Source organism: Alligator sinensis, unplaced genomic scaffold (assembly GCF_000455745.1).
Source record: "Alligator sinensis unplaced genomic scaffold, ASM45574v1 scaffold196_1, whole genome shotgun sequence".
NCBI lineage: Eukaryota > Metazoa > Chordata > Crocodylia > Alligatoridae > Alligator > Alligator sinensis.
In genome coordinates this window covers 894,791-902,969 of record NW_005842492.1, presented here as the reverse complement: position 1 = coordinate 902,969, position 8,179 = coordinate 894,791, and the positions used below count along the sequence as shown (strand labels likewise).

General features: G+C 41.9%; 1 protein-coding gene across 4 annotated transcripts in view; it reads right to left on the bottom strand.

Moving 5' to 3' along the window:
- Window positions 1–8,179, bottom strand: part of ICA1 (islet cell autoantigen 1) — a 123,283-nt gene extending 115,104 nt beyond the window's left edge. For 3 of the 4 annotated variants that reach the window (XM_014523469.2, XM_014523471.2, XM_006031279.3), the window contains exon 1: window positions 8,154–8,179. The gene's annotated coding sequence lies outside the window, so the exon portion shown is untranslated. The remainder of the gene's footprint in view (window positions 1–8,153) is intronic. The other variant, XM_014523470.2, reaches the window with a different exon arrangement.

The following is an 8,179-nucleotide window of genomic DNA, read 5'->3' as shown; positions in this document are numbered from 1 at the left end:
CCCACACACGCACCTGGCGGCCTCAGCGCTGTGAGCCCAGAGCGTGGGGCCCGGCGAACACTGGCTCCTGCTGCCTTGCCCTGCAGAGGTCACACCAGGACCCCACCTGCCAAGGCCCCCCCGCCCCACCCTGGGGCTGCCCTGGCAACTGCCTGCGCCCGGCGCCGTGCCCCATTCCCGCCTCACCCCGCGACCGCCAAGCCTGGCAGGTCCCGGGAGGCGGGCAGGACGCCGAGGGCAAGGGGCCGAGCTGGAGACAAGTAAAAGTGGGCGCTGTCCCCAGCTCATCCCGTCAGGCGTGGTCGGGGCAGCCCTGCGCTGCACAGCCCTCGGGGCGGCAGTAGGACCCAGCTCACATAACATGGGAGGTCATGCGAGCCTGGCCCTGTGGGGGTCAGCAGCTCCCCTGCCCTCCCCCATCTGCTTGTCCCGAGCAAGGGACCTTGGGCCTCAGAAAACGGCTTGGCAGGCCACATGGTGGCCCGCAGGCTGTATGTTGGACAAGCCTATATTAGGATCATTCGAAATTATTTATCTTATTTTCAAGAAAGATTCTCATCTCATATCCAGTAGGGGGAGAGTTAAGCGAAAGAACATTTTGTAGACAACAACTGCAGAAACTTAAGCTAATTTTGCTATTTATTAAAGATAAAACGGAACAAATTTTGTTCTGAAGTTTGACAAATTTTGCTAAAAGGAAACAACTCTTTTATGCTTCATGCACAATTTAATTTCACTAAAGGTTCTATAAAAATTACTCCTAACAACAGGAATAACCATTTTTGTAACAGATCAGCTGTAAATGATGTAGAAATCTGTGTTATAGTACTATACAAACCAGCAAATTTTATAGGTCTCTCAAGGATTTCTACAGTAGCCATCACCATATTATCTAAGGTCCTGGTTCTGCAATCACATCAATGCTTAGCTTTAAGTACACAAGTAGTCAAATTTAGTTAGAGACTACTCATCCATGTACGTTTATGAAATTGGCACCTAATGCTGAATTGGCTCATTTCCTTCCACTTCTGACCACCATCTGTCTGTGGCTTAATTAGAAATAGATGCATAACTTAGCCCCATATTCTCATTCTGGGATGAATGTACCTCATTGTTTAACCACAGCTTTCTAGGAAGTAAAATAGCAACTCCTTCCTTACACAGAAAACCTGTTGCTTCATTAAAAAGGTCTTCATTTCAGCTTTTGTTCAGGACCTAGAATCTGGAAACAAGTCTCAAACCCTATAAAATTGACATTTTTCCCCTTGGCTTCTTATGGAGAATGCATCTTTCTACTGAGTTGAGATTTCTCAAACATCTCGGAATATTTTGAGAAAGGGTGCTTTGTGCCTGAAGCTTGTCAAACTTCTCTCCCAACTATATTTAATCCATAAAAAGAAATCACACACAACCCCCCCCATTGCCTCTCATATATTTCCTGAACCAGCATAGGTACAAACTAACTCCAACCCTACTCTATAATTCAAAAATGTTCACATCTCTAACCAGTACTTGAGATAACTTCCTGATGAAACCTGCTTTGCTCTTTTACTAGAGGTGTTCTTGGGGGAGACATTATTTTGTATGTGATTTTCCACCATTTCTGCTTTTCCTAGTCCAAGAGCCATAAGTGACAAGATTGTATACACTTCACACAAATCACTCTGAATTGCACGCCCTCAAGTTTTAGTCTTTGAAATTCTATCACAGGGGATGTCAACCAGGTACATATACCCCTGGGGGTACTTTGGAAAACCACAGAGGGTACGTGGCAGTGGTACAGAGAAGCCGCTGGCAATTCTGGTTTCGCTTGTTGACCGGCTGTCAGGGGACCCCAGCCCCCATCAACAGGCTGCCAGGGGACTCCCCGCTTCTGGACTGGTCACTAGGGATACACCAACCAAAAAAGGTTGAAACCCCCTGTTCTACCACATTTATCTCCACCCCCTTTCCTCCTCTCTTTCTCTAGAGGACTGATTTAATCCATTTTACGGTGGAGCAATTTTAAGGAAGTTTTAATACTATGGGCACGTGTACACAAAACAGTGACTGCACAGTAACCTAATAATACTGGGAGCTATATTTAGTTCAGGAAAAGATGACAAAGAGGCCGTGTCTACATGAGACGCTACTGTGCAGAGGTTACTGAAAATTCATTTAGTACTTGCTAATATAAGTACTAAATAAATGCACAGTAACCACAGCTACTGCACAGTAGCACTGGTGAACATCTTTTAAGTGATGATACTGTGTAGTATTATTAGGCTACTGTGCAGTGGATTCACTTAAAAGACATTCGCAGGTGCTACTGTGCAGTAGCTCCGGTTACTGTGCATTTATTTAGTACTTGCTAATGCTACTAAATAAATGTGCAGTAACCTCTGTGCAGTAGTGTTTTGTATATACACACCCTCTTTGTCATCTTTTCCTGAACTAAATGAATTATGATGGGGACAAGTCACAACAAGAAGTGCAAATACCCAAAGACATATCACATAGGTGAGGTCATGTGATTCATAATCTGGAGTATGGGGAACAATGCTTATGATTTGAACAAATCAGGTTAAGTTTAACTTTGTACAACAAAATGTCAATCTATGAACTGGATCTTCAACCACTTTGTTTTGGGTATAGAACTCTCTAACATAAATAGTACTAGTGACACTAAAGGCTAAATTCTGTTCCATCTATAAGGCATCCAAGTGGACTAAGTCACCTCAGTATAATTTTATCTCACCCTGCTCAAGTGCTGAAAATCTATTAATGCATCCATTTCTGTAACACCTAAAATCAGGTCACCAAAAAGGCAACAAAACAAAGGAGGATTCATCTATGTTTTGCATTAACTATTTTCAGGAACTCGAGCAGAGTAGAAAAGAGTCACACTGGTCACGTTTACATGAGATGCTGACTCCGCAGTCGTTACTTTGCATAAACAAGTACTAAAACTGTGTGTATAAACAAGTAATAAATGACTGCACAGAGTTACAGCGCAGTAGCGCTGAGGAATTACTTTTTTGTGACGCTGACTGTGCAGTAGCCTGAGACTACTGCTTAGTAGTGTTGCATCATGCATTATCCCATGTGACGCTACTGCACAGTAGTCATAGGCTACTATGCACTCAGCGTCTCATGTAGACGCGGCCACTGAAGCATAAGTCAATTTCTGTGCCTAGTAGGTGGAGTGCAATCTGGCCCAAAACATGTGATAATCAGTTCCTTTTTCATTCCGTTTTAAGTGGTTTTTAATATGGGGAAATTGATTGGAAAAAAAATACAGGAGTCACTTTATTCTGGAATAATTATTATACAAAGTAGAGTTGTTATTCTGGAAAAGAGTGGCCATACAGGGAACTACTTCAGAATAATTTATTCTGCAATAGCTGTTCTGTTCAATCTTCCCAAGCAGGCAACAATCTTCAGTTTAGACTTGTCAGGACCCTATTTCCTCTCAAGATGTTCTGTCAATTAGGGTTTACCACTCTTCCTTTTACCATGCAGTAGGTTACCCATGGTGCATTTCCCTTTAACTATGAACATGTCTGCATGCTGCTGTTGCATCACACACACACAGTTTCATAAGCTGAAGGGACATCTGTCAACTGTCAGAACTGGAAAATCTTGGAGCACAGCATACTGGGCTGCAGGAAGAAGCTGAAGTAGGAATTTTGAACTGTGGAAAAACCACTTTCACTCACAATTTTTTAAAGCTATACTTGGTTCCTTTGTAACTGGAAGAACCATATCAATTGTTAATTCTTCTGTGAATATGTATTACTGCAACTAATACTGTACTGAGTCTCTCTAGGGCTACAGTCCTTCCCCGCCCCCCCCATCTAACTAGATTATACTATAAATCTGAAAGATTACTTATCACAAATTGCCCAATCACAGGAATACCTCAAAAGTTTTTTTTTTTAATTACAAATTAGAACATATTTTAAAGTTTAGTTTTAAAGTGTTCCCTTTCTTTCTGAAATTAATATTCCACGTTTCAAACTATGGAACGCTTCACAGAACAAATCGAAAAACCCTAAAAATAGGGTTTTATCTTAGAGAAACAAATAAGAGTATTAAGTGGTGTCACTGCACACAGTATTGTAACAAAAGTATTTGAACTATAAAGGCAGGCGGATTCAAATGGCAATGGAATCATGTCTAAACAAAGGTCTTTTTTTAGATAAGTACAAGTTGTATGTGTAAGTTAACCATACAAACAAATTAATACAGAAAGAGAAAATTATTGTTGTAGATCTTAAACTATATTAACTTTGCAGTTGCTGCAAGAGAAACGGTGTCAACATAAAAACATCACGGTTCTATTTCCCTAGTATAGATTCTTTCATCCAAACAGTTAGGAACTCTTCATACATTTAAATTAAAACCTAAATTTATCTGTGGGAGTGAAAATATAAATACTATACACATATTAGGGACAATTAAAGAAACAGAAGTTGAACGAGTTGTTGAGTGAACTTGGACAAGTCAGTAGCAGAGCTGGGAGTGGAATTCAGTCCTTCATTTAACCACAGTGTAAGGATTTATTTGATTTCCCAAACATGACTATAAAAAAATCTTTAGCAACACTTATTAGCAATCTAAAATGAAATTAAAAATACACCAAATAGAAAAAAAATAGAAAGTAGATATTTCATTAAGGAATTTTCTTTATGTCTCTGTTTAGCAACCAAAACAGCTTGGAGAGTCTTGGCCAGATCTCAACTTTAGTCACAGTAAAATATTTTATTCCAAGGAGAATTTTACTTTTGTACAATGTTGTTCTGTTAGAAAGCAAACCAATACACAAAGTGACTTGGCAAGTCCTTTATATTATCTGGTATGTCACAGACAGCTATTGCCACAGTAAACTAGATGAGTGGCTCATTGGGCCACTTATTTTCAGTAGTGGTTAGCACTCTGTATATTTAAGTTAAAACCCTACCCACCCCGCACCACCATACACTACTGCAGCAATACGCAAAGGGAAAAATATTCCTCTCTGAACATTTTCAGCTGATCAGTGTACACCAATCCATGAGGTTTGATTAGCAATAGTTGTAGCTTGCACAGCAACAGCAAAATATGGCAATCCTGTTTTACTGCTCTTAGGAGTCAACACCTACGACAATATAGACTAAGCTTTATCAAACATGTTACCCAATAACTTTTGTACCACATTTTTCACATCCTGCAAAACCAACCATATCTGCTGGAATCGTCTCTACTGAAGCAGCCTACATGAATGTTGTTAAAATTACCTATATTAAATAAAATAAAGATCTATAGTAACTGATTGCATAAGAGGTCAAAATTATCCTTCTTTTGCCCTATATGGCTAACAAAAACCACACAATGGCAACCGTAAGATAAGACTGCCGGACACAGCGTGTCTAACACTCTTGGCTAGCCAATCTGCTTTATTTGTCATTTTTCTTGAGGCATTTTTTGCCTTGCTTATAATACTTTTGCAGTAGCCAGCACCATTTTATCTGTAAAGTGTTTTTAAGGTTAAACAGTGGCAAAACGTCTTGAACAGCCAAGTACTTCCTTGCTATGGCGTTCTTCAGGAAACAAATGACTCAGATGCTATTTCCTGACTTTCTGTTGTAAATACTGACTGATAAACTATCAAGTTTTCCTCCCAATTTACACAACAGGCTTCAACGCAAGTAAAAAGTAGCTGCTATTACTCAAAATGTCTTGGGAAGTGTTACTTGGGAATTCATCAAAACAATTTAGCAAACGGACTGTGAAATGCATATACTATGGAAAGAAGGGCTAGATAAGTTTACTTTTTAAAGAGAACAGGAATAGGTTGGAAAAATACAGGCCCCTATCTTACAAATTCCACTCAGACAAAACTCTAATTGAGTTCAGTCGGAATGTTGCTTTGTATAATTCTGCTTTGCATTAGGAGTCTGTGGTATACCAGTGACTATCTTTTCCATAATACGATACAGTATTATAGAATAAGAAAAAAAAATACTTCAGAATGGCTCTTCCTCTCCATAGAGCCATATATGACTTCCATTCCTGCCCCTGCATATCCCTATCCCTATGTTGGGAACCAAGGTAATATTTCAATTTCCATAAAAATTATCACCATTAAGGCCAAACGGTGAGAAAACTTTTAGAGTTCCAATGTAGACAAGTACATATAGTTAAAATGTTGCCAACATGGGGAAATTCTTAAAGGTTATATCAACATATGACACATTTGTATTGGTATAATCAATCCTTACGCTGGTATAAAAAAGGGACAGACACATAACGTAGGGCCCTATGCCAATTTAACTTACTCAAATCCAGTGTAGAATTCCTGTAGGAATAATCAAAGGTAAAACCATACCAAAGTATAAACTATGCTAGCACAGGTGGCTTGTGTGTTTACAGTTTATCCTGGGGTAGCTACTTGCTTTTGGCAAACAGGTTGTTACCCATTTCCTTGCCACCTCCTGGCAAGGTACAATAATAACAATTCACTGACTGAAGCTAGCGTGTGACAGCTGCTTGTCAGTGCACCCCGGATCCCAGTACAAGTCACAATACTATGTAATTACGCTTACATAAATGCATTGCGCGTCCAAATGTATAGTTCCACTCGTACAGCTTCCTGTGTGGAACCTAATTCAGGTATTAGCACCTTACCTTGGTCTGGTTTACATCTCTTCCAAACTCAACAATAAGATAAAACTTTCAAATCATTCATACTAAAAAACATCAGCACAAGGTTTCTAATGGAACAACTATATTGGTGGAGCAACGCCTATAAATGGAGCATCGCCTATAAATTTATATATGAGCAAAGACTAAAACTGCAACCAAAAAGCCCCCTCAACTCCCCCTAGCCTGTATAGACAAGAGTTTCATAGTTTCATAGAGCATAGCTTAGACAAGGTAGTAAAACACTGACAGCTGTCAGGGTTTTGTCAGCTCTCAGGCTCTCCCCAAAAAGAAATGTTGGGGGAAAAATAATGCAGACAAGGCCTAAAATTATGAACTCCAAAAAAGGCAACCACCACTTATCCTACATTGTGATCCATCCATAGATTTCACCTGATACCATCAGGTGACAGCCTTCTGGGCAGAACTGTAGACTGAACTATCAACAAGGCTTTCTCAGATCAAAATAAAAAAAAAAAAACAATAAGTCAAAAAAAAAAAAGGCTTTGCAATTTTAATACACCCCTATCAAGACAACAACATACAGGAGAACATAACAGAGTGAAACCAGGACAACAACAGGTGGTGCAGAGGTGTAGTAAAGAAACCAAATCAAGAAGGAAGAGCTTCAGCCTTTCCCTTTCCCAAACAACCACAGGGGATGCAAATATTCCAGAGACTAAGGCTCAGATTCCGATTTTTTCCACATATTTCTAAATCAGGGTTCAACACACGGAAGCTCAGCAAACCTGTGACAGGTGCGAGATCCAAATGACACCTTGAGACTACCGGTGTTAAAAGAGGTACCTCCCAACAGGAAGCATCTCAACGCCTGCTATTGCAGCAGGGAGTGAAGCAGCCTGCTGCCTGCACGCTCACCTAGAAGGACCTGCTCAGGCCAGTTTCTCTCACAACACACAACGTTAGGCCTTTACATAAAGGCCGCCAAGGCATCAGATCCACGCTGCTCTGAGAAAAACCACGGCCAGGTGAGACAGCGGGTGTGCGACACTGGCTAAACTTCATTCGATGTCCAGCCATGAACGTGTACATTTTTAAAAACCCACTAGCCAGCATAAGCCAAACCAGGAAGCCCAGAGAAGAAACGACAGCTGCCACGACTGCCCGTGCTGGGACACCGGCAAAGGAGGAAGCAGCCCCCTGAAGGGATCTGGGCAGAAGGCGCAGCATCTCGGGCATCTCCGGGAGGCGGTGGGTTTTACTCGTTACAAACCCCTGGTCTCCCCCACTGCCACCCGGCTGGGGAAGTGGGGACTAGGAAGTGCCCTCAGGCAAAGCGAAGGGCGAGGGAGAGAGGGGGGCAGGTGCCATTTTGCAACCTGCAAAGGCTGCCGAGGCCAAGGCCAAGGGGAGCCCCCAGCTCCCCCCACCAGGGCATCAGCCCCGTCCCCAGCCCCGTCCCCACCCCCACCCCGCGGCAGCGCAGCGCGGCCGGGAGGGACCTGCAGGGCCTCGGCTGCTGCACTCACCTTGGCGGAGGATGCGGCGGAGCCGG